A 25,095-nucleotide genomic window follows, 5' to 3' on the forward strand; every position below is an offset into this window, starting at 1 on the left:
TATAAAAGATTCTGTGGGCTGACTCTATTAATCATAACTTCTAAAGAAATTGAAAACACGCTTGAATATTCTGCTGCAATTCCCTGCATTCATTCTTCTGACAATTGTTTTTCTTGAGAAACCATTTATAAAGCTGTAATTATTCACAGTTCCATCTATTAAGTGAGTCTGGGGCTCTGCAATGGCTAGTGCTTTTTATCATTTTGTGATAACCATTGCACCATTTCATCAGGCATTGCTCAAAAAGCAGAAGAGCCCTCTGCTCACAAAGACAGGAGCTAAATGTTCTTGACCCTGAAATACATAAAATAAATGGAGCACTGCTACAAAATACTATCTAAATACTCCAAGGAAAGCTCTGTATACTATTTCTTCTTGTCCTAGTCACATCCTATTGATCCTTTTGTCAGTCCTGTTGACACAGAGAAGTTTGGAGCCCACCCACCTGGCTCAGTTTTTTCAGCAATTCATCAGTGAAAACATATTTCAGTGTATCAGAGGCTCCAAGCATCATCACACTGTGGCCTGAACATGATAATTGTGACTAAGGAAAGCCTTTGCTTTCACTAACTGGGGCTGGAAAAGATATTCAGCCCTAAAGAACTGCCTGCAAGTCCCTCCAGAGTGCAGAAAATAATCAGGACTCCTACAGCAACATTTCCATAGGGTGAAGCATTTACCTCAAGAGCTAGAGAGCCCCTCTGTCATGATGCTGTGCCCTTACTGACATTTATTAAAATAGCATGCAATATCATGCTATTTTAATAAATGTCAGTGAAATAATTTAATTTGTCTTAAAAATAATTAATTATGAAGCTAAAGACTCTGCTAAGCACCTTCAGGCTATCTTCAGCATATTTTTAAAAGCAATTTCTAAAGTAATGTATATGCAAGAAATGCCCTTTAGACACAAAAGCATGAGAAAGCAAACAGCAACCGTTTACCCCAGCTCAACACTGAGTCAGAGCACCCAGCCCTTTGGGCTCAGCACACCCCCAGAGGCCAGGAGGGGCTGGTTTGAGCATCACTAGTGGGTACAGGAGCCAGGTCCCCTGCACTCTGGAACAGAGCTTTCATCCCAGAGTTCTGCACTTCCTCCATCTGCATCTTCTTCAAAAGCAGGGCTCAAAACCACCTACTTTGGAAGAAAGGAGATGAGCCTTCAAGTAAGGGAGCCTTGCCAGAGGTGGGGGGTAAATAACCCTTCCTCTTGCTGCTGGAGTAGAGGTGAAATCTCAGCAGGGCACTGATCTTCAAACCCTCTATATCCTTGCTCAGGGAGCTTCCAGGACCCTCCTTGGGGCAGACACGGGGCCCTGGCGACCCCATCCTGGGGTGCTGTTTCTCCACTGGGCCCTATGCAAGAAACTGGGAACAGACTGTGTTAAGGAGACTTCTTACTCATCCCATTTCATTAAGGTCATTTTTGTACACTGAAAAATGATCATTATGTAATTTAGATGCATTAACTTTTGGCCACAGTTCCAATGTCTCTGAAATGGAATGGTTACTGTGCTATGTAGGAAGGGACTATTAACTCAGATTAAAGAGCCAACTTGGCAGGTACAGCACATACACAGGATGAATTTTTATTTTGAGGCTTGAGCAACACAGCAAATTCTCACTTGGCCAAAGGTGATCCTGTCAGATGACATCATGTCAGATAGCACTAAACAGCAATTGAATGTTCTGTGACAATGTTTAGCCACACTTGCATAGCAGCAAAAAGTCATCCCACAAATGGGAATGGGGTGAAGTTATCTGAGTGTGAGCAGGTGTCCTGGAGTGTAATTAGCACTTCACAGCCCTTTGTTCCTTCAGACTAATCCGCCTAGAATTAGCAACTTGTACTGGCACACTGCAGCTGATAACCCCCCCCTGCATCTGCCATGCCTATCAACTCCAGATCATTCTCAGCTTTGGGACAGCTTCTTTCCTCTCTAGCTGACAAGCCAGGCTGAATTTTCTAATGGTTTGTGCTTTTCACATTTCTAAATAATTTGTGATACACATCACATCCCATTTCCCTTACTATTCTTTATAACCTCTTTTGAAATAGAGTGATCAAAAGCCTCTTTTAGCAAATGTAGTTGAACATTCAAGATCTTGAACAGAGGGAGAGGAACAAAAAATAAATCTCAATTTATGGTCTAAATCAAGTTTCCCATCTAGACTCAATTCTTTTCCCATTTCAACCTTTATGTGAAAAGAAATAGGACTCATTTTGAAACATTTAAAGAGAGACACATGGGCCTCTGGATATTTTTTTCCTGGATTCATTTCTGATAAGCCTATTACCGATTGCCAAGCTAAGAGTCAAAACACAATTCCAATACACCTTTTAAAGCTACAGACTATACCCTTTGATCTAAATCTCTAGGTTAAAGTGCCTTTAGAGATAATATTTAAGCTTTTGTTAACATCCTGTTAACCCAGTTCCCCAGAAAAAAAAACAAACAAAAAACCCAAAACATAAAACACAGACCAAAGAAGAATGGATTGATAAATTTGCTTCAGTAAGCATCAATCTATTTTTCAAGAGGAAAGAAACTGTATAAATTGTACTACAAGAGATCTGTCAGGGAAGAAAGAGTTTTTCTCTATCACAGGAAGAGTTAGCAACGAGATTAAAAGTAGAAATACAGGGCCATGTTTTAAAGCTAATATTGCATAGGAAAAAGCAAGATTTGAAATGTTACAGAAACGAGATACTAGAGGTACCAAAAATAAACATGACAACAAAAATCACCAGGAACACCTGACAAATGCGTTAATCAGATTTCTCTCAATAAGGCTAGTGCCCAAAATGGAAATATTGCTTCCATTTTTCATGCCAAAATGTTTTGGTATTATTTTTGCTTCTGTTTAAATTTAACTCACTGGTTGAGAAGATACTGAAGAGTTGGCTCCTTTTCTCTGTGCTGTGAGCACAGCTTTGATGAGAGTGGATTTGTCACGAGCTGTTGGGGATCTCAGAGCAGAGCCTCCAGCTGCCACAGCAGGGTTTGGTGCCAGGCTGAACCTACTGGGCAGGAGAAACAGAAAGCAGCCTGAAATCTGCTCAGTTCCATTGAGAAACTGGGCAAAGCAACTCTGCTTAGTTTGTGCAGAACACAGGGTTTATCCCACTTGAAGAATTTCCCTTTTCTGAGGTTATACTTTGGGAGAAGATACCTGGTGGTTGTTAAACCTTGAGTTCCACAAAAGAAAACAACTGAAATCCATCTCATAAAGGAGAAGGGAAATCATCTACTACTTTCAAGTAGCTATAAACCAGTGTGTGTTAGCAACTCACTAAGCCATTAAATAAACTTGTTCCTGGGCTTGAATTCCTCAAGGACCCATTTAAGAGAAATTAGGAGCTTTTTATATGCAGAAAACTCTAAAGTGCATACTAAAATAATGTCTCAAAAATTATATAAATTCAGAAGCAGTTGGTTGACTAAAACAGCTTTGCCAACAATGCATTTATAAATGTATTGGTTGTTATTAGAAAGTACTAGAGCTATTACAAAAGTATACAAGTGCATTACTAAATCACAGCAATTACACAGTGTTTTACATCTTTACAGTGCCATGCAGAAGTGTAGTACACAAATACATTTCATTATTAGACTTTTATTGCTTAGCTAGATGCTTTTCCGCCCACTTTCCTCCTCACAACTGGGTAGTCCCTCAGACTCACTCTCCTTTTTCCAGCTCACATTAAGCCACTTAGTTAAATGGGAAAGACATTTTCAGGCTAGGGCAGAAGTTTCTTTATAAAATAGGGAAATTCAAAATCTTAAAAACTACAAATCCATTTCAGAGTGAAAATTATTAAATTTTCATTTGAGAAAAAAAAATCCTTCAAACCTCTTCTACTAATGCCCAGACTATGTTCCTTCAAAATTTTTTCAAGTAAACCTTTGTGCTCATGACATGCAAAGAGCAGCTTTTTTACTATAACTCTTCTGAAGTATTCCATTTAACACACAGGATTTAAAAATATGAGAAGGTGTCTATTCACAAGAAAGAAAAATTACACTGCTTAGCCTTTATTTACCATAGACAATCTCTCAGGCAGATGAATAGTAGGGGTTACATTCACTCAATAAATATTTTTTTCTGTGACTGGAATTTTCAGAGCATCTTGGGTCCATACAAGCACATTCTGGAAAAGATGAGCCTTGTCTTGTCCATGTTCTTAATCAAATAAAGAAAACTTGTTTTGAAATAATTTTACATGAAAAATCATCAGTTTCTCAGAAACTAACAGGAGTCAAAGAACCCTTGACTCCAACTAGATGAGACATTTGGATTCGGCATCATATGGGATTGCTCAATGGCAGCAAAGAAGAGGAGACAGCACAAACCTGGAGGAGAGCTCACTGAGGTTCTCAACCAGCTCGAGACAGAATAGGGTCAGAGCAGAGACCTCTGACAAAATGAATCTGGCTAAGAAAGTAGGAGACCTCCTAAGGGATCAGCATGAATGAATCTGGCCAAATAAGGGGTTTTCTTCCCAACTCTTTTGCTCTTTCCAATGCAAATTCTTGGCAAAAAAAACAATACAAATCCAAATAGAATCATTTAGGAACAGCTGTGACATGTTTTGGTTTTCTTTTTTTTACCTAGACTACAAGCTGAAATAGAAGGGCTCTTTAATATAAAGAACAACCAATATGAGATGAAATGCTGACAAGAGAGATTTTCATATTCAACGGAAAAAAGCATACATATTCTATAAGTCTCACTGCAATTGAAGTAGTTTCACTGTACCCTCTAGATTTGTAACTGTGATTGTGGAAGCAGCTCCAAATTTCACAACTAGCTGCTTTGAAATCAAATGATGAAAATGTTTGGGTTTGGTTGTTTGTTTTTTTACTTACATCAGAACTTCCCTGCATACAGCCCACACAGGCCCATGAACATATGAAATGTAAAATGTAAGAGAAACCTCCACAAACTAAAACACTGGGATAACCTTAATTACATATCACCACCACCCCTCTTTTTCTCAGAAAACTCTGAGGGATACTGAAAGATAGACCAATATAGCTACAAGCTTGAACCCTATACAAATTTCATCATAACTGAGAATTCATTCTATTCCTTGAAATAAGATTCCTGTAGAGTGTAATGGCATCATTTCAAAGAACATGAGAAAATAGGATTCCATCTCCCATTTTATTGTGAATTGCACACATGTAAACCAGATTATATTCTCACAAACAGACCTATCTAAATAAATCTTTTTGAATTTGTAAAGAGTAAACTGGAGTATTGGAGACTTCTCAGCTATACAGAACTCCCTCAAAACCTCTCCTGAGATTCCAGCCACAGACTATAGATGCTCTCACTTTTTTTTTGTTATACATGTTTGATCAGTTTGGCTTTGATGATCCAAATTCTACAAAGCTTCCTGTCACACACTGGTAACAGCAGAAGTGTTTTTGAGTAGAGAACAATAACTTTACACAGCTACAGCAGCACCCAAGGTTTTTAAAATGGTTGTGGATGTTTTCCCCCTAAGGCAGTAGGAGCTTTTAAGTAATGTCCCTTGCCTTCCCAGTCTCTGACTCAACAGCAAACATTTGCAGTACTCCACTGATCTGAGTCCAAATATGAAGAAAACAAACCAATTCCCTTCAGTTAATAAACGTTAATGTAATCAATCCCATCATCTTTTTTATCTCATGGAAAAATGCACTGAATAAGCCTTTTGCCATTACTACAAAGTGCCTGAGTTCATGATTGTCATATAACAAATTCCCTTTCCTTCTTATAGCTAGGAGGTATCTACTTATTGCAATTTAAGTGAACTTACTCTGCCTGTCTGCTGCTACATCAATCTTCCAGCTAAATTGTACTTCTGCTTAATTTGAAGAACTCCAGTGTTACCAGGTGCTAGGGTAAGGAAGGCTTATTCATTCTAGAGAGACAAAATTATCTGAGAAATTGTGGAAGACACTAGAAAATGTTAAATGCTATCAAAAGAGTAAAGTGGAGGGTGGGATAGGAGGAAGACTAAAAATAAAGGATGATAGAAAACCACATAAGGACTAGAGAGCTGAAAAAGACACCCAGAACTCCTTAAATCAATGCTTAGCCTGTGAGAAAGCAACTCAGTGCTTCTCTGAATGACTTGTTCCTTAAGGATTCCAGTTCCTGCCCAGGGAGCTGTGCAGTGCTTTTCTGACACTTTTCCATGCAGTCTTTCTCTTCCAAGTGCCCCCTGCCCAAGGCTTCATATTTTCACATTTCCAAGCCTCTGCTTAGGTGCACACATTTGAAGAGGGCTGAAGGGAGAAGAAATCACTATCAAGTAATGAAAATATAAAAGCTACACCTCTAAGCTGACAGGTCATGCTTTGCTAAACACCAGAATATATTTAAATGGCAGATGCTTTTAGCTCATACTAGAACCTACTTGCTTTACTTCTAGCCATACCAGACCATAGCTGCTGATTTTTGGAGTGCTTAGGCAGATAATGTGGCTGACAAGCTGAATATTAATCTAGACAATTAAATGACAAAGATGATGGGAACATCCAAGTCTGAGTTGATGTTTCAGGCTGTGTATCTCTGATTTTGGAATGAATGCCCTAAGCTGAATAAACAATTTATATCTGCACTACTCCCAATCAGAGACATCAAAATTCATTAATCCTTGTTAAGCAAAAAGAACCCTTCCTGTCAATTCCTTGCTTGTGTTGAACAGCAAGTTCAGCAAAAGCATTATTGAGTATCCATGCACCTGTGCAATAGATTATTGTAGGAATCCCACTGCCTCCAATGACTTACAGGACAGCTGAGGTCAAGAAAAAATCATACAGAGAAAAACATTAAAAGGTCCTTTGGAAAATATTGGATTTTTTTTTCCTGCTTGGTGTTTCAGTAAATGCTTATCTTGCTCATATTATCTTGATAAATGGTTACCTATATAGTATTCTTGATTCATGCAGTAGTGTTTTTTTTAAACTCAGGCACATGCAACATACATGTTTTATCTGATAAACTCTAGGCTGAATAATTGGACTGATGTGGCCCGAATCCAGAGCTTTTCTTTGATCTTCCTGAATCCTGCTTCTTTTATATTTAATTTAGCATAAAGTCTAGCACTGCATCTCAGCTGTCAGCAGCAAGGAAGAGCTGCAAGACAGAAAAAGGCAACCCCTTCACCCACCTGTGTGACAGCTCCTGGTGCCAAGCTAAAGCAGTTTTCCAGCACTACCTGACAATGCAGGGAGAGCTTAGGTGGGACAAACTGCTCCCTCTGAGCTGGAATGGGAATATTGACAGCCCATACAAAACCAGGAGCAGGCTTAGTGTCTCAGTGGGGACCTTGAGCAGGGCTCTGTGAGGGCTGTGTCAGCACTCCCACACAAAGCACCCACACAGCTTCTCACAGCCAAATCACTTCACTGGGAATTAAAGAAGGAAGAGACGCTCAGGAGATCAGTAATGTTTAATAATGTGAGCAATGCCTTTCAGAAGCCAGCTCTTAGTGGTATTTTTAGCCTGAATTTCTGATGAATTTTGTGTTATTCCATCACCTCCTCTGGCCTCCTTTTTGACCATAGCAAAGTGCAAAATATTAAAAATTACAAATTATGTGGGAAAGTGAGTAACACTGGCTCATGTTTGGATGTGAATTTAATTGAACATGAAGACACCAGAATTACACATTTCTCTCGTCAGTACCATTATGCTGAGAAAGAGGTAAAGAAGTTTTCCGACAAAGGATTCCATGAAAACAACAGAAACAGTAGTGCTCATTCAGCCACTAAGAACATTTAAAAGAGAAAAAACACCAAAGTGTCAATAAATTTTGAAATTACGAGCTTATCTACTGCTCTTTCTTTTTGTTTTCCATAGCAAAACCCTGTATGATGAAAGCTGTCTCAAAAAGCACGTCCATGGAGGCAGCGAGCAGAGCAGCACACTTGACTGCAGCGAGGCAGCCCCGGGAGCAGCAGATTTGTCACTGCTTGCAGGGAGAGCTGAGAGCCCCCTGGTCACAGATGCCAGGGCACAAAGAGAGCAGCAGTGCTCTTGTCACCTCTGGGAGCCGCCCAAAGTGTGCCCAGACTCCCTCCCAGCAGCTCAGCTGGCAGGTAAACCCTGAGGTTAGTTCGTGACTGTACAATGCAGATACTCAATCCCAAATTGAGAATAATTGGATTAAAGTTAAATGGAATTTGGAATGCATCTATAATCCTTCTATTGCCAGCAGGAATTACCAAGGCACTCACATAGACTACTGCTCTACTAATTGCTATGACATTGTCCAAGAGCTGAAGGTAAAAACATTGGTAATGCTGATAAGAAGCATACAAACCACTTGAGATTTAACTCATAGTAAAAGAGTGGCAGTCTAAGTCTCTTAATATCATGTAATTTCTTTTTGTTTAGATTTTTCTTTTCATAGAATATGCTCATTAATGTTCACAAGGTTTACAGTCAAGGTTTATGAACTTATTTTCTCAGTTTCAACTTCTGATTTTTATTGCTTCATTTAATTAAAAACAATGACTTTTTTTCTATCATAAAAGATAAGAACTGGGAAATACAGGAAAATACACAGAGAATAAAAAGGGTTATTTCCACCTGTCATGAACAATGTCTAGCAAAAGTCTAAATTTTATTGTAAAATTTTTTAAAGTACTTTAATGTGTTTAAGTGGCTAATGGATGCAGAGGTGAACAACCAATGCTGTGCATCTCAAGCAAAATGAGGCACTTACATGGGAAGAATTTTTGCAATGGAAAGACAATTACTTTTTTTATATCCTCCTTGGAGCAATAAGGTTACTGTAATCTTGAATACAGAAACCACTTGTTTTATCCTTTATCCCCTACTGAATTTAATTTTCTACAGTCTGGCTTAAAGTAGCTAAAGAGGAAGGAATTTCACATACAAGTTTTCAAGCAAATTACTTCTTCTGTTAAAAGAAATTTTCATAATGTCAGTAGTAAACATCTTGGTTCATAAAAGCTTTCCAGGTCTCTACTTTTACTTAAAAAGTAGTTGGAATTATAGGAAACTTCTGAAAAAGTAGATTTTCCATAGTACTTTGCAGTGAAGTATGATTATCTATTATGCATTTGTGCTGCATTCATCTTTGATATAAAACCAAATCACATATATATATATATGTCGCTTCTCTTCCTGCATTTATATTCTTGACAGAAGATTAATGACCTCTTTCTTTCTAGTTCCATCTTTTATTTTTAATATTAAAGAAAATACATTAAAAAGCATGGTTGCATCTGTTATTGGCTGTTTTCCCCCCTGTGAGATAGAAAATCTTTGGCACCCACATCTGGAGTGTCACAGGATAAAATTAAAGCTTCATAGTGAAAAAAACACAGGGAATTCACTTTTTCAGCCACCCAGATGAAACGATTTTACAATGCAATCAATTATTAGAAATAGAGTTTGGAATATGGATCATTTCTAGTCAATTTCTAGCAATAAATAGGAAACATATTATGAGTACAGGATATAAAGAAAAAAACTGTGGGTTTAGCTCTCTGATATCTAATTCTCATGAATTTGTCCTCCTAAGGCTGATCTATCTGGAGTGTTTCTTTTCAGTTTTGAATGACAAAGAAAGTTATTCCAGAGCTATAACTGAGGACAAAACCCTGTCCTCTAAACATTTATGCTTATAAATATGCTAATCTTGCTATCATTTTGCCTTAAAAGGCAGCAGCCTTTCCTTTACAGCTCCTGACACGCTTTGATGTGCTGCCCATTTAACTGGTTTAGATGGTATTTTAAACCAGAATTTAAGAGCATCAGACAACACTATCATTGCCTTCAAAAAGAAGCTGTTGTTGCTGTAACCAAAGTTTAATAACCGTGTGGGAGGGAGAAGAGTTCAAAGCAGAGATGGGAAACCTGGGACCTCAGAAACATCTGGTTCCTTTTGCACAGGTTATGGGAGTTAAATTGCACAGCACTTCAGAGAAACGATTCTATTTGCTTCAATATCCAAAGATAATGCCAGCCACAGAGGATGACAGGAAGGTCAGGGATCCTGATAAATCAGGTATTTAGAACAGTCTATCTCTGCCTACAGTACCCATCAAAAACTTACCAAGGCTCTTGGGCAGAAAAAGACAACATGTTTTTCCAAGTGTAAGGATCACTTGCACTAAATACCCCTGACAAGCAAATTTATTCCAGCATGAATATTTACAACATCTGCCTGTCTGAAAGCAACCAGTTTTAAGAAGAGGTAAATAAATCTTCAACTTAGTAAATGATATAGCTGGGAAGTTTTTCTTCAGTGTGAACCAAATCTGATCCAGGGACTAATATGGGGAAAGAGATCCTTTCCATTGAGTTCAGGCAATTTTGGATTAGGCTCTTGATTCATTTTTTCTTTTTATTTTAAAATAATACCCAGTATTTAGAATTTTCCATGGTGCTTGGGAAGTATGATTCAAATATATCACAGAAAAACTAGTCTCCCCTCTTCAGAGATAATGGCTAAAAAACTCCAAACACCTTCCCCCAAGTTACTCCTCTGTTACCAAAAACAATGAAAAAACCAACTTTTCTTAACTCAGATTACTCAAACCCAGCTTTGCATCTTGATCCTTGTTTCTAAAGAGAGAAAATTAGTAACACCTGGTGCTTTCTATTCCTACTATTGTGCCTTCTCTCCTACTAAAGCAAGTCAGAGTTGATAAGAAAAGCAAGAAGATCTTCATATTTCTCTCACTCTCAGGCTGGAGGGTCTATTATTTTCATACAGCCTCCTCCCCCATTTGTGGGCCTCTCTTGCAGGAACAAACATTCAGCCTCAGGCTCTCAAGTAGGCCTCCAGAGAAGGAGTGATTCTCAGATTTGTTCCTTTCTCCCAACAGACAAAAGCCTTTTATTTTTCTGATCATTGTTTATAGCAGTACTTGCATAACACTGCATTTTTGCATCACTGACTGTCAGCTAGCACCAAGAAGCATCCTTCTTTTTCCTGGCCACTTCTAAATCCAAATGGATTATGCTCAGCCTCTCCACATCAGCCACTCAAACCTTATTGGTTGATTCTTTTGTTTCTAAGCTTTCATCTACAGGGAAATTTCACCTTTGGGAATTTAGTCCAGCTGACTGAGCCAAGTATTCTTCATCATTAATTTATATTTCTGTTTCTGATTAAAAAAACACCACAGAAGTCAGGTCTTCATAGGATGAATCCTCCCTTAAGCCCCAGAGCACTGCCATGTGGTTTTATCACATCCTGACACCAACAGTCCTTTGAGGTGCATTTTACTGGGGAATAAAACCTGGTTAATTGTCTAGGTCTGATTACAACTCTGGACTGGGACCTTCACTTATGGAAGACTTGTCTAGAGGGAATCGAAAATCTTGTGAATTCAATTATTTCAGAATTGAAAATCTTGTGAAAAATAATTTTAACAATTTTCTAAAAAACTTAAAACCACATTTTCATAAATAATGTTGTTACAATATATGAGCTACAGTATGAAGAACTTGAGAACTGGATCCTTCCCAATTCTTCATTTTTTTGCCATTTTCAGTCACCTGGGACTCCAGAACAGTTTGAAAATAAATTTCATATTTTCTTATTGCCCAAACTGCTATTTGGAATTTAAAAAGAATAATTTGCCACATAACAATAAATCCAGATCTACTTTTTTTTCCTATTTCATAGACATTTAATAGCAAAAGCTCACAGAGAAGAAAACCTTCTGTGGCTTCCCTACATGAGGGAGGTTTAGGTTGGTTATTGGATAAGGTTCCTCACCCAGAGGGTTGTTGGGCACTGGACAGGCTGCCCAGGGAAGTGGTCAGAGCACCAAGCATGCCAGAGCTCCACAAATATTTGGCAGGGCTCTCAGGCACAGGGTGTCATCCCTGGGGTGTCCTGTGCAGGGCCAGGAGTTGTACTCCATGACCCTTGTGGGTCCTTCCCAACCCAGCACAACACAGTAAATAAATTTTAAACAAAATGAAATAAAATAAAACCATCACATTAAATTCTTCAGGATGCTATCATGGTTTCAAGTACCCAGAAGTTGTAAAAAAACAACAGCAATTTTTCTCATTATAATACCACAAATGCTGCATAAAAGTTTGTATTAGTCCTCTGGTGCAGGCATGGGAATGCAAGTATTTTATTAGAGATGCAGTTCTCACTGCTCACAAAGCCCACATTCCATGCCAGGGCTGGGAACTGGATGCCATGGCAGCCAAGGATTTATTCCTACACATACAATAGTTTGCACACAACATGATTAATAAGGTACAAGGAAGACTGATATAGATCCAAATGGGTATCTACTTTAATTTTCCCTTCTTCCTATTTTCAAACCAAAAAGTACCATATGTTTAACATAATTTTAACTGTTGAATATGTTTGTTTGTTTGTTTAAAAGCTAAATGAATTAGAATTTAGATTTCTTTCACTTTGCTTTACAGTTGGAGTTCACAAACAGCATTGCCACTTGGAGTTCCTGCAGTAATCCGTGAAGACTCTAACAGAAAGGGCAAAATAGGATCTAAGAGAAATTGGCTTTAATCCTAATTTATTCAATGGCTACTCATTCAATGAAACACCAAGACACATCCAGCTCGGCTGGCAAAAACAGTTCACCAAACAGAGCTAGCCTGGGGAATTTCTCATTACAGAAAGACAGTTACAGAAATATATGGTGAACTAGAGAAATTTTTTTAATTAAAAGCCTGAAAGAGTTTTCCAGAATAAGCCAGGGTTTATTCATGTGTTTCAAGTATGCTACTGGACAAGAATAGCTGCAGATTCTTTGTCCTTACTGTGTTCTTTGTTGTTATCCTTAAATTTGATCTTGCATTGATCATTGTAAGGCATGGCAGTGACCAAAGGCATCAGGATGCTTCAAGGACAGACTTTATGGAAATAGAGGCAGATAACATGCAATACATTTTATTCACATTGCTGTATATGCTTTACATTTTTTCCAGTCAACAATTTCCATTCACATACCCCTGGCTGTAGGAAAAGCAAACCCTGTGACCAAACTCCTCATTTTCTAAATATGAATGGCACTTTGTCATGCACTTGTGAAACAACAATCGTGACTGGTTTCTCTTTTTTTTGTTTATTGTGCAGAAATGCATTTGATTCCTGACCCTCAAGAATGTAGTAAATTGTAAGAAATGTTCCTCCATTTTGTGTTACATCACATGAGCCTGCTCCTAACAAGGGTGCTCACTGCAGTTCAAACACCTCCATCAAAACTGTTCAAAGCATGGAAGATCTATTTTGATGTTAACCAGAATCAAACATGTTGAGGGTAGGGTCTGTATTGGACTTTCCTTAGGCCATGCTTTTTAACCCTTTGGAAATGTATCCAATGTCTTTTCCAAGCATTTTCAGCCAGCTGATATTATACCGGCATTCTGCCTTCTCATGATGCCATATGCCAATTTCCAGAAGCCATCATGCAAATGACAAGAATTTAAATAATTTGTTACATCCTAAAAGCTGTAAGTCCCTTCTATATGGCACTGTCATACAACTGCCAGCTTGGCTGCCAGCTTGCTCTCGTTGATTTAGGAAGTTAGGAAAAAAGGTAAAACATGGATGCTAAAGAATTAGAATGATAACAAGTAAAATGAGATTATTACAAAGACTGAAATTGAAAGGTAATACAACTTTTTGTCCATCACAGGCAGAGAAGGATTTAACCTTGAAAAATAAGTGAACACTTACACAGAAAGCAAATGTTTCTATATTTACAAGGGCTGAAACCATACCATAGGCAAATAAAACACAAACCTAATTTTCACAAAATGTCACAAGACTATCCACAACCCTATTTTGACAGTCCAAACTAATCCAAAAACTTTTAATCTAGTACAGTTGCAGGAATTTCTCTTCCCTGCCCCCTTCTAATATTAAAAAATTACGTTGCTGGGTTTTTTCTTGAATAAATATCTATGTAACTCACCATCAAAATTAAGATCCATTCACAGTTCTTATCCTGACCCCTCAAATACATTTAGCTGCACATGAGAAAAAATAAACCCAGCTTGTCTAGTATGGTAACAAATATCATAAGGGAAAACATATATAAAAGAACAAAAAAAAAGCCATGAAATAAAGAAAACTCAAATCTTGGCACAACTGATCCTGCAATGGACAGCAACAGAGGAAGCCATCAGGAATTTTATCCTGCTAAATGCCAGCATATTTCACTCACTTGTACATACAAACACCAGGTCTATGCTAAAGCAGCAAGCAAGGCATGAAATATAAAAATTGATCATATCTAGAGCAGCAAATTCAGAATGGTGACTCTGCCCTATTCTCCCCACCGTTATCTCCTGCAGAACACATATTACCCATTTTAAAACAGTAACAGTATGAATATATCAAATCATTCACCCTCTTTGACCACTCCATGACCATTTCTGTGGGGAAAAATCAAACCCCTCTAAATGGCCTGGCCCCAGTTCACAGCTCCATGCATTCCAAATAAGGAGGTGCTTAAGGTGAGATGGATTGGATACATTTGTTAAATAATATCCTAAAGCACACAAGGCAGCAATGTCAGAGAGGTAATATTTTTTTTTTTAAAGAAAGTTGCATAGTAAGCCCAAGACCTTTATGAAATGGAAGTTAAGCTCCTACTGAAAATATATCTGCTGCCCAAAACCCAAAACAACATAAATGGAGGAATTCCTATGGGCTGTTTACCGATCCCAGATTTGCTCTAACAGTTCATCTCCCTGAAAGGCTCTTAGAGCAGCAGTAAGGGCAAAGCAGCTCTCTCTACATATTGACTCTGGGATAATGATACGAATTCAGCTGATAAATGGTAACACTTAACTTGCTATTGTCTGCATCCACTGGAGACTTAGTTATAGCTCTGAATACTTGCAGTAAATCACCACTTTAACTGGGACACTGCTTCACATTGATCTTGGTGGGTTACTTTTGAGTTCTCATTTTTTAAATAAGCCTCTCATTTTGTAGCTAAACAGATAAATCATTGTTCACTGATATCAAGAAGCAGGTCACTGTAATTGACCTGACATGAAAATAGGAGGGAAATAGCCTTAATTACACCATTTATCCCGAGATACTGTTCACTCCTGTCCTTGTGCAGTTCCTGCCATGTGTTCTTGAGAGCAGCCAACATTATTTCATAGTTTAGTTACTTTATTAGGTGCTTTCAAGCATCAATTTTGTGAAGATGTAGGTACAACTACAAAATTCTGCCCAGTCTTCAAAAACTGTTCTCTAAAGAGGAAAAATCAGGAGTGTGTGACCTTTTCAAAGCATGTAAGCAAAAAGAGACTAATAATAAACATTTGCGTGACTTGGTAATAGGGATAGGATGTTAAGCATTAAAAACTCAGTTATCTTGATACTCTGATATCAGCACTTGTCTAATCAAAGAACTCAGATTACTCACCTTGCTGAATTCTGTAAGGGTTACTTCTTGTCTGGCTAACATCTATCAGCAGAATAGATAAAGCAAATTTTGTATCAGACCCAAGTATTTCTAAATTCTAAGTCTCAATCGCTGAGGAGTTAAGGTCAGCTCCAGTGACTCTGTGTTTTGATTCCATAAGTGTCATAGTATAGACAGCATGGCAACAGTTCAATCCTAAATTGCTACTGAAGCAATGACAGTATAAAACTCATTTATGACTGAAGAACAGTAGAGATGCCAAGTGCCCATTTAGCACATTTGTTATCCAAAAAATGGTGGTGTCTATTCTAGGCTTGAATGCGTTTCCTTAAGTGGCCTGACGATTTGAGGGAATTGAATTTTAATTACTTTCTGATAGAAGATTATGAAACCTATGTAGGCACAGAACTTAAGTATATGTTTTAATATTTCCCTTTCACTGAGAAAATCAGTAAAAAGAGAATTGAAGGAATACTTTCCAAATAGTCTACCAATTTCAGGAATCACAATTTGAGTTACTAGGTTAGTGTATCCTGAAGGAACTTGAACATTTGTACAAAAATCCAGCAAGTATTACCTGAAACATAAATAGCTGCTGCCTAGATTAGAGTAACCCAGCCTAAAGTTAAAAAAAAAGCTGTTGGGCACCAACTGATGACTTTCTCTGATGAAAGATGCCACCTGAATTCAAGGTGAATAAATGCAGCTGGAAACTACTGCTTACTCAAGTAAGATAACTCTGCAGTTCATAGGACAGGAACCCAGTGTGATTCATTAGTCACATTGCAAAATAATTGATTCCACACAATTCCATTTCTAACAATGGAAGAGTTTGAGGATGAGGACATTCACCTTTTGGATCAAATCAAACGCAAGCTGTAGTCCAGCATGCTAAAGAGGTTAGAGAGTGAGTAATAATTACAGAGAACTGAAAGAGCCTGAAAATATTTTCTCTGAGCTGTTTTAGGTATAAACAGAAAACCAGGGTTTGGGTTTTAGAATGATCAGCAAAGATAGCAATTACTTGTTTCTTCCCAGTGGCTGAGTAGTTTAAGAGCTCTTCTTGACATGCAAGCCTCTGCAGAACTCTGTCCTCAGTCCAAGAGAATCACAGCTGAAATCCTTCATTTTCTAGTATTTTCCTAAATAGTAAATTACAGGACACAGCACTGAGCACCAGTCCCCACCACTGAAGGGTTTCCTTTCTTCATCACAGGTGTGAAATCAAGAAAGAAAATCACTCCATCTGCATCCCCTAGCAAAGGCATAGCCAGGGGATAAAAATCCTGGGTAAAGTGGAATCCTTCAGCAAGAGAGTTCACATAACCAACCAGACACTTGTCATACCACACTGAAATTTTACTAGTGGAAACAATATCCAATTCTATGAAGTAGCACCAAAATCTTTACTGACTGTCCAACTATGAGTCCCTGGAGCCATTCATGTTCTATTTCTGTCCACCATGCTTATTTCAAAAAACACCTCCTTTTGGAACAAAGCCAATATGTAAATAAAAGCATTATCCAGGTTGTTAAAGGCACATTGCTTTATAAGTTCTTGTTGGGTTTTCTTGTGGAATCTAAACTGCAGTGAACAGAATTATCTTGGGAATTATGGATTAATATGTGTATTTTGTTTCTGACACCTTTATTGGACTTGATAACGGCAGCACATGCTAGCTTTGATTTCAACATCTTGTTACAGTAATTCTCCTGATTTATTTTGCTAACTGTGCCTTCAGATGTTGACTCAGACCATTTTCTCTTTTCATTACCAAATACAGCAAGGAAAGGGAAATAATTCAAAAATAGAATATCATGCTGCTAAGATAGTTCCATCGCAGGAAACATTCCTGATGAATTCTTTTCTACCTCACTCGTGCAATCAAAACATAACCAACAATGTAGCTCAATTTCGAGGACCAAACCTGATTCCTAAAGTTTCAGAGGCTGTGAGGGACTCTTTGCCTCCATGTTTTGATTTTTGCATTACATAGAGAACAGAAAGCCCTGACCCTGAAGTGCTCAGCTGTACCTACTTACAGATTCACTACTGAATGCAGTATATATTGCAAAATTTAATCATGTATCAGAAAAAGCCAGCAGTGCTTCTCATGCCAAAATACTTCCCCACAAAATTGTGTTTCAGATTAAAAAAAAAAGTCATTATCTTTGGGCAATGACATCTTCCCTAGCTGAATTGTACTTCTCCTACAAGCTGCTTCAGTGTCAGGATTCCACAGAGGCAGAAGTGGATAAAACCCTGCTCCTGGTAAAATAGTCAGTGGAACAGTCGTGCCTCTAGTCTGGCTGCAGGAAAAGCAGGAAAATGCCAAGTGAATATGCCCAGTAAATAAAATTCTATGTGTTAACAGTGTTTCAAAATGCATAGAATTAATATGTGAATTAATGACTTTCTGACAAGTTGAAACAACTGTCGCTGAACAAAAGTTTTCATCATGTGTAACATGAAACATGACAGAGGGAAAGTTAAAAACTCACTGTTCAGGTAGGTAAAGGTCATTTCTGGTACACTGCAGTCATGCAATTACACTTCAGGAGTGTAAGACAAAAACATTAACTCTGGATGCTAATGTACAAAAGGTTTAGAGAAAAACTCCTAATGCTCAGAGTTTTCCAGGGTATTTAAAAAAACTAAAACAATATCAAAAGCTTATTTATGAAAATTAAACCAAATTATTTTTATGAGGTAAATATACTGAATTTTAAAATTGTTCTTAGAATATGAGGAGAAATATTCATAGAAGTACAATCCACTTAGTATTTAAAACAAAGACTTTTTGGGGGGAGGCTGGGGAGGGCTCTCATTTGCAAAATGCCAGGGAGACATTTGGGAAGCAGTTCACCCTGTGCTCCCCTGTCCTGTGAGCAGCTTTGTGTCCCAGGACAAAGCAATGGGAACTGGATAGGTTTACACAAAACCTGCCACCACCTAAAAGAGAGGTCTGGGTCCTTGGTTATTACAGAATATTGGTTATAGAGGGACAGCTGTTGGATAAAATTGCTCTCACCTATTAGATATTGAAATGCCTTCGCTTCAGCTTGATAAGATGACTTAAACCTGGATGGACTTTGAATTAGATCTTTACATAAAAAAATATTTTGATCCTATCTAGTTTATAGCCTTCTAACAGAATAAAAGAACTAAGAAACATCCTCAGAACTAGAAGTATTCTTGCAGGACATTCTGAAAACTTTAATGCAGAAACTGTCCCATAAGTACATTGTTCCACCAGTCTGACATTTCTGTTCATTTGCAGGTGATGAATTCTCACCAGAAATACATTTCAGCATTTAAACATTGGGGGGAGTTTTGAGACTTAATTTTTCATACAGCAAATCACGGTTGTGATGGGTACCTAAAAGCATAGAAAAGAATTGAGGGGGCGTGGGGGGTGATATTTAATAATCCATAGCACATCTGTAGATCATCTAAAGAGAAAAAGAATTGGTTTTGAGATAAAGAAAGCAGGAAAAAGGATTGCATGTGATGATTCACAATAGTAATGAACAAATGAATTTATACACTCTACTAATGTGATCTGGATGAGATTTACACAATATATTTAAAGAAGAGGAACAGAAGTTAGTTTTGCAGTCTTCCCCAAGTTGGGCAGTTTAGGGGTGAAAGGTTTTCCTTCTAGCCTTGGGCCACGACCGCTGAAAATTCTTGCAACCAACTGATGGCTCCTGCAAATAGCCCCAGCCCTGATGCTGATGACCAGGAGCTGCCTGCACACAGCAGACATCCAGAGTGAATCCAAAGGCAGCAGGGGCTCAGGAGCTGACACCTGTGTGGTCTGGGGACATTAATGCCTGTGAGCTGGCACCCTGCTCACCCGGGCTGCAGTGTCGCTGTGTACAAGGGTGGCACTGATTCTGCAGCCTCTGCTGTGCTACAGCTGCCACTGGTGGCACACTCAGTGTCAGCAGATTCCTGTCCTGCACAGAACAGCAGCAATCTTTGGGAACAAGGTCACCAGGCACTTAAATGCCAGATTTAACCACCCATCTTAAAATTGTTCAGTTAAGAAATTGTTATATTTTAACTCCTTTCTGACTTTCATAAGAACTGGAAGGACTCAGGAAAGATAAAAATGTGCAGACATAAATAAGAGACTGGGTGTATTTGTTACAGCTGAGAATTTATGGTACACTAGGATAATTTCATCTGCAAAGAATATTGACAGAGACTTCCACAGAATTAATATTTCAAATCATTCCCTTGTTCCATCAGCACTTCTCTGCATTTGCCACTCTCCCACATTTAATGTAGTAGTGCCAGTCTGTAGGAAAAGCTGCAGCTAATTTGTCTAGTGACCCTAATGAATGAAACAAATTATTCTATTTACTTGAGCAGCATTCTGATTCAACGGCAATTTTCTCAGCACAGCAATTTCACTGCAGTTCCAGTGCAGAGAACTATTTTCAGCCAATGTTTAGTTATTCTCACAAGTGTTATTAAACACTGTTAGTCATACACCAGCCATCCGTATCTTAAAGCACTCCAATCTTGTATTAAGAATTGAGTATATTACAGGGAAAGTCAGGGAAAAAATAGCAGAAAATATCACTGAAAAATCCAAGACAGTCTATAAACTGAATAAGATTCCATAGGGTTAGCTTGGAGATTATTTGAAATAAAATATTAAGACTATTGAACACTGTTTATATTTGACATTTGAGTATTTTCTGCAGTGATAACACTCATTTGTCCAAAATTGTATCATTACAAAACAAGACTAAGAATTAATGAATAAAAGCCTTATTTTTTTTACTCAGTTTATCATCATGAAAGCAGAAACAGCATTTCTAGATCAGAAATGATCTATAGGAGAACACATTTGTGAGATAGATTTAATTGTACAACCACATTAAAGGGTAAATTCAAGGTTAACAGCTTCAAAGTCCTCATTAGAAAGAGTTTGTGGTAAATAGGTATCATAAAGCCACTGTTAGAAATTTGTTGTTGTTGCTTTTGTGCTGAACTAGATTTCTGATATTGTTGGGTACCTCTCATAATTCAGTATTTGACTGTTCTCTCTGCAATCTGATTCAGGTTTAAAAATTTAGGAATGATTAATGATTGGGATGTAAAATTTATACTTAACAAATCCCAGCTCTTTCACAAGATTGTTATTTGTATAAAACCTTTATATACATAACTTTGTTCCCATTTCAATATACAGGCTTTTTTCCTCTCCAAAGTCTTTTTTAATCAAATAACCGTAGACTGAAATAAACAGAGCTTAAACAGTGTTTCAAAACCACCTGTGCTTAGAATGAATAAAATTATCCCCAAATTAAATTAAAACAAAACTCATATGCAAGTATAGTCATGTGCATGCAGCATGTATAGGAACAGAAAAAAGCCTTTTACCAAGATATCACTGCTGCTAAGCTGAAGCATGCAGGGCTTTTATGATATCATATTCTCTCCCTCACTTCAGCCCTGCCCTCCACATCCCTTCAGGCTACACAAAAACACCACCCTAATTCAGAGAGATGACACTCTACAAAACATTGTTCTGATTCCTACAGTTAGTTTGTCACTTTATTCATCTGACACCAAATTCTAGTGCCAACCTAGATGATGAGCATGTATGAATAGCTGAAAATGACTTGTGGGATGGGGAAATATGAGCAATAAGTTAGGGGGAATTCCAATTTCATCTACTTCTAAATGACAGGTATTTGCAAGGTTGCCCTTGGGGGTGTATTCATCTCCTTTACACATACTGACTAGCATCACAGACCACTGCCAATGTTTGCTACTGGACAAAAGACTATCATTGAAAGCTTTACATACTGCTGAAAATGTAGTTTCTGCCTCATCATTGTTTGACAACTCTGACAGAGGTTTTACAGAGGGCTTTGAAATCAAGCTTTCAATGGATTGGTCATGTCATATATACAGATGGATCCCTGAGAGCTGGCAAACGCACAGCAGTCCCCTAACACATGAACATATTTAACCCAGGAACCTCAAAGCATTAGTAGTTGTTTAATACAACCCTGATGTTAATTACTAAGCTGTCAGAACGGCAAAACAATACTTTTCTACTAAAATAGCTGTAACATTTACTCTGAAAGTACATGCAAAAGTCATTTGTATACACCAATATGTTCTTCAGGTTCATACCTGGAGTAATCATAAAATATCATTTGCAAGGTGTTGTTAGACATCACCTTGCTGCTGCTAAGATCCATCTCCAGACTCACCTGTGTGTTGTCATGACCGCTTCAGGGCAGGTGGTCTCAAGGAGGCGCAAGGGGCTCAATATGCAGATCCTGCAAATCCTTTAAAGTTTCGAGGCAAAAGACATGCAACAAAAATCTCCAGAGAGATAACACCCCTTAAACAGTTTTATCCCACTAAATTGTGGGGCTAGAGACAGATAATGGCATTTTGGGAATCAGGCAGGGAAGACCCTCTTTAGGAATCTCTATTAAGGGCAGATATTTGCAGCAGGATTTATCCTTGTTTGCCATTGACCAATTAAAACACTTGCATTTTGGAACTCTGAAACTTTCTGTTGTTCTTCTAAGAATATGTTAAAGCACTTCTAATAAAAGATAATTGAAAATCTATCAACTCACTAACCAATTTCTTCTAACTACTTGGAATCAATTTTATTCTCATATTTCTTCAAATGTTTAAGAGTGTGACTAAGTCTGGGGAATAACACAGCAATACTACTGAAATGCTTCTGTTTGAAAGAGTTATGGAAAATCCATCCAATATTATTGATAGTAATATGACAATTAATTTGAACAGCAGAGAGTAATCCAATTTGTGCTCTAAAGGAAAACTATTTGCATGATACAGAAATACACGTACTCAAAAGAGCTGATGCCAGGAGAATTTAAAATTAAACTATCTTAATATATTACTGGTATATCACACCATTTAATGAGATTTATTATCAGATTTTCATCCTAGAATGCTAAGTCAAATATTGGTATAGGCACCTTACTCATATCTTATTTATACATACTATTTGACATTAAGTATTTAACTTCACTTTCTTCCCCCAGACATGAATTTGCAATGATCCTTTTCCAGGAACCTCAGTTATTTCCATTCTCAAAGGCAGCTAATATAAACAGAATTAAATATTTATTTGCATTTGATTTCATTTATTCTATATTTCTATTTTTTGATAGGTTGTATTACATATTTAAATATGTCACACTAAGTGAAAAATATGAGAGGTGGACTGCATCACAGCCACTGGAAAACACTTAATTGTTTTTTCCCTTTCTTATTAAAGTATGCTTTATGTAGCACACATCACTAGCCTTTTTATTGGCTTTCGTAAATCAAACACAAACACTTCTAGAATATAACTTAGTAATGGAAAGGTGAACTTGATTACCTTATATAGATGAGACTGAAGCATTGCAAATCTTATGCAGCTCTACAGCACAGAAGAAGATCTTGTGTACATGCAAGCTCTTCACCTAGAAAGCAGCGGACAAAGCAACAAAATAAAGATTTTTTTAGTCCAGTTTTACAGTTTTAAGTTACTACATTTAAATAGTTCCAAAGTTCTGTCCCAGAATTGTTGTCTGCTGTGCCTTTATCACAAACAGCTGTGACCCACATTGGGGCTCCAAGTGAAGGGAATGTTGGAGGATTTAAAAAATCAGCTTGGAAACTAAGGACTGTTATCAGAAGCAACAGCCAGCATCACAACGAGCCATTACCTATTCATAGGAAAGAATAAAAATCAGACATTTTCAATCAACCTGTTAACCATTTTAGAAAAAAGGTTGTGTGGTAATCAAGGCAAATATCCAGAGCTCTCCTCTTAGTCTGTACCAATTTCCATAGCAGAATCAGGACAGGAACAGGTGTGAACGTCCTGCTATGTTGTATATTAAAAAGTCAGCAAACCTGGCAAAAAAAGAACCCAATGCACTGAAAAGCATATTTTTGGTCCATGGGAATTAATTCCCTTCACCTGTTATCCTGCAATTAAAGAAAATAACTTTGCAGGTTTTCCCCCCTCAGAGGAGATCCATTTTCTTGCAATTCCCCACGTAATTAGATGGTAAAAATATTTTTTTCAACCAAAGAACCTATTTTTAGTTCAGGGGCTTGCAGAGCTGACTTGGAATATTTTTTTAAGTTGCCCATGTGACATTTTCCATTTTGGACATTTAGATCTAATGAATTCGGCAAACAGACCTTTCATATTTTTTCTTTCTAATCATACCCATCATAGACTGTGTGTCTCTAGATTTTAATTATTCTAAGAATAATGGAAAACTCTGTTCTTTGCTTTTCTAATTAATTTCTATTACCTAAAACAGTCTATGTGGAAAGTTTTTAATTTGGTGTTCAGTTTGCTCCAGATGGAGTCTCTCATTTTACCTATTGTTGTTTCCTCATCAATGAGTTCTCTGCAATGATGGACTGCTCAGGCTGATCACTGACTCCATGAAAGCTGCTGACTGCACATTCCTAGAGGTCCCTGCCACTTAGAAAAGGAGCCAGGCTTCCAACCCTATAAAATTTTCTTAGATAACCACAAAAACATGCCAGCAAAGTACTTCCCCACTTTGCAGATGCAAAAACTGAAACAAAATTTGAAATACTTGATGTAGTCACAACAACAGACCTTTAAAAATATTTATATCCAAACCTGCTTTTAAATCTAGTCAACTAGCTGGATTTCATAATGTCAAATATTGAATTTATAGTTAGCAAATATGTTCTGTGATATGTTCAAGATGAGAAATAATGTGCACTGAGGCCATAGGACTTCCCCCACCGATGCACCCAGTTCTTCGTTATCCAGCAGCTGAAGATTCTAATGCATATCTGACCATTTTTTCATTATTTCATCTTCTCTCCTTATGATCCCAATCTGGTGCCCACTGAATTCAAAGGAAGCAGATCAATGGCTTCCTGAGGCTTTCCATCAGCTGCAGAACTGAGATAAGGCTCGTTTCACAGAGCAGGCAAATGTCAGAGCAGGGAGAGGGGCAGCAGCATCCCAGCCCCAGCAGCCCCGCAGGGGAGGAGATGTGATGGGCTGGCTGAGGTGTCCTGCTCCCTTCAGACCTTCCCAGGTGAGCCAAATGCCAGCGCCCTCCTGCCCATCCCTAACTGCCCTCCAGCAGGGCTTTTCCAGCCCTGCCTGCCTCCAGAGGAAGAAAATGATGTTTTGTGAAGGCTGACCTAGAAAAGAGTTAAAGAATAAAGGGATTTATTAGAAGGCCTCAATGGACACACTGGGCAGCACAAGAGCCCAGCCAGGGCTGCACCCAAGACGAACCAAAATGGTCACAAAATGGACACCTGGTCACAGAGTCTCTCATTTTTATAAGTTCTGCTCCATTTGCATATTGGAGTTAATTGTCCAGTTCAGCTTTAGCCCATGCAGTCCCATCCTTCTTGTTTTTCTCTCTTCAGTTCACATTGTTTATGCTCTTGGGCCTGAGATTTGGATCAGTTGTCCTTGATCCCCAGATAGAGAAGGAGTTGTTTTGTCTCCCTACTCTGTGAAGAGAGCTCACCATCCCCTAATATTACACACTAAAGCAGCACAAGATCTCAAGATGTGAAAAATATGGAAGCTAAAACCTGAGCCATGAGGAAGATTGCTGTGTATTCTGCCCACAACCTTACCCTCATTAGAGTATTTTG

At 38.0% G+C, this 25,095-nt stretch overlaps 1 long non-coding RNA gene across 1 annotated transcript in view; it reads right to left on the reverse strand.

The window, feature by feature from the left end:
- Positions 1–25,095, reverse strand: part of LOC115948880 — a 65,988-nt gene that overhangs the window by 32,690 nt on the left and 8,203 nt on the right. The window contains exons 2-3 of the long non-coding RNA XR_004082649.1: positions 22,817–22,901; positions 21,660–21,737 (exon numbers count right to left, since the gene is read on the reverse strand). This is a non-coding gene — a long non-coding RNA (uncharacterized LOC115948880). The remainder of the gene's footprint in view (positions 1–21,659; positions 21,738–22,816; positions 22,902–25,095) is intronic.

The sequence above is a fragment of the Geospiza fortis genome, unplaced genomic scaffold, assembly GCF_000277835.1.
Source record: "Geospiza fortis unplaced genomic scaffold, GeoFor_1.0 scaffold155, whole genome shotgun sequence".
NCBI classification, from domain to species: Eukaryota; Metazoa; Chordata; class Aves; order Passeriformes; family Thraupidae; genus Geospiza; species Geospiza fortis.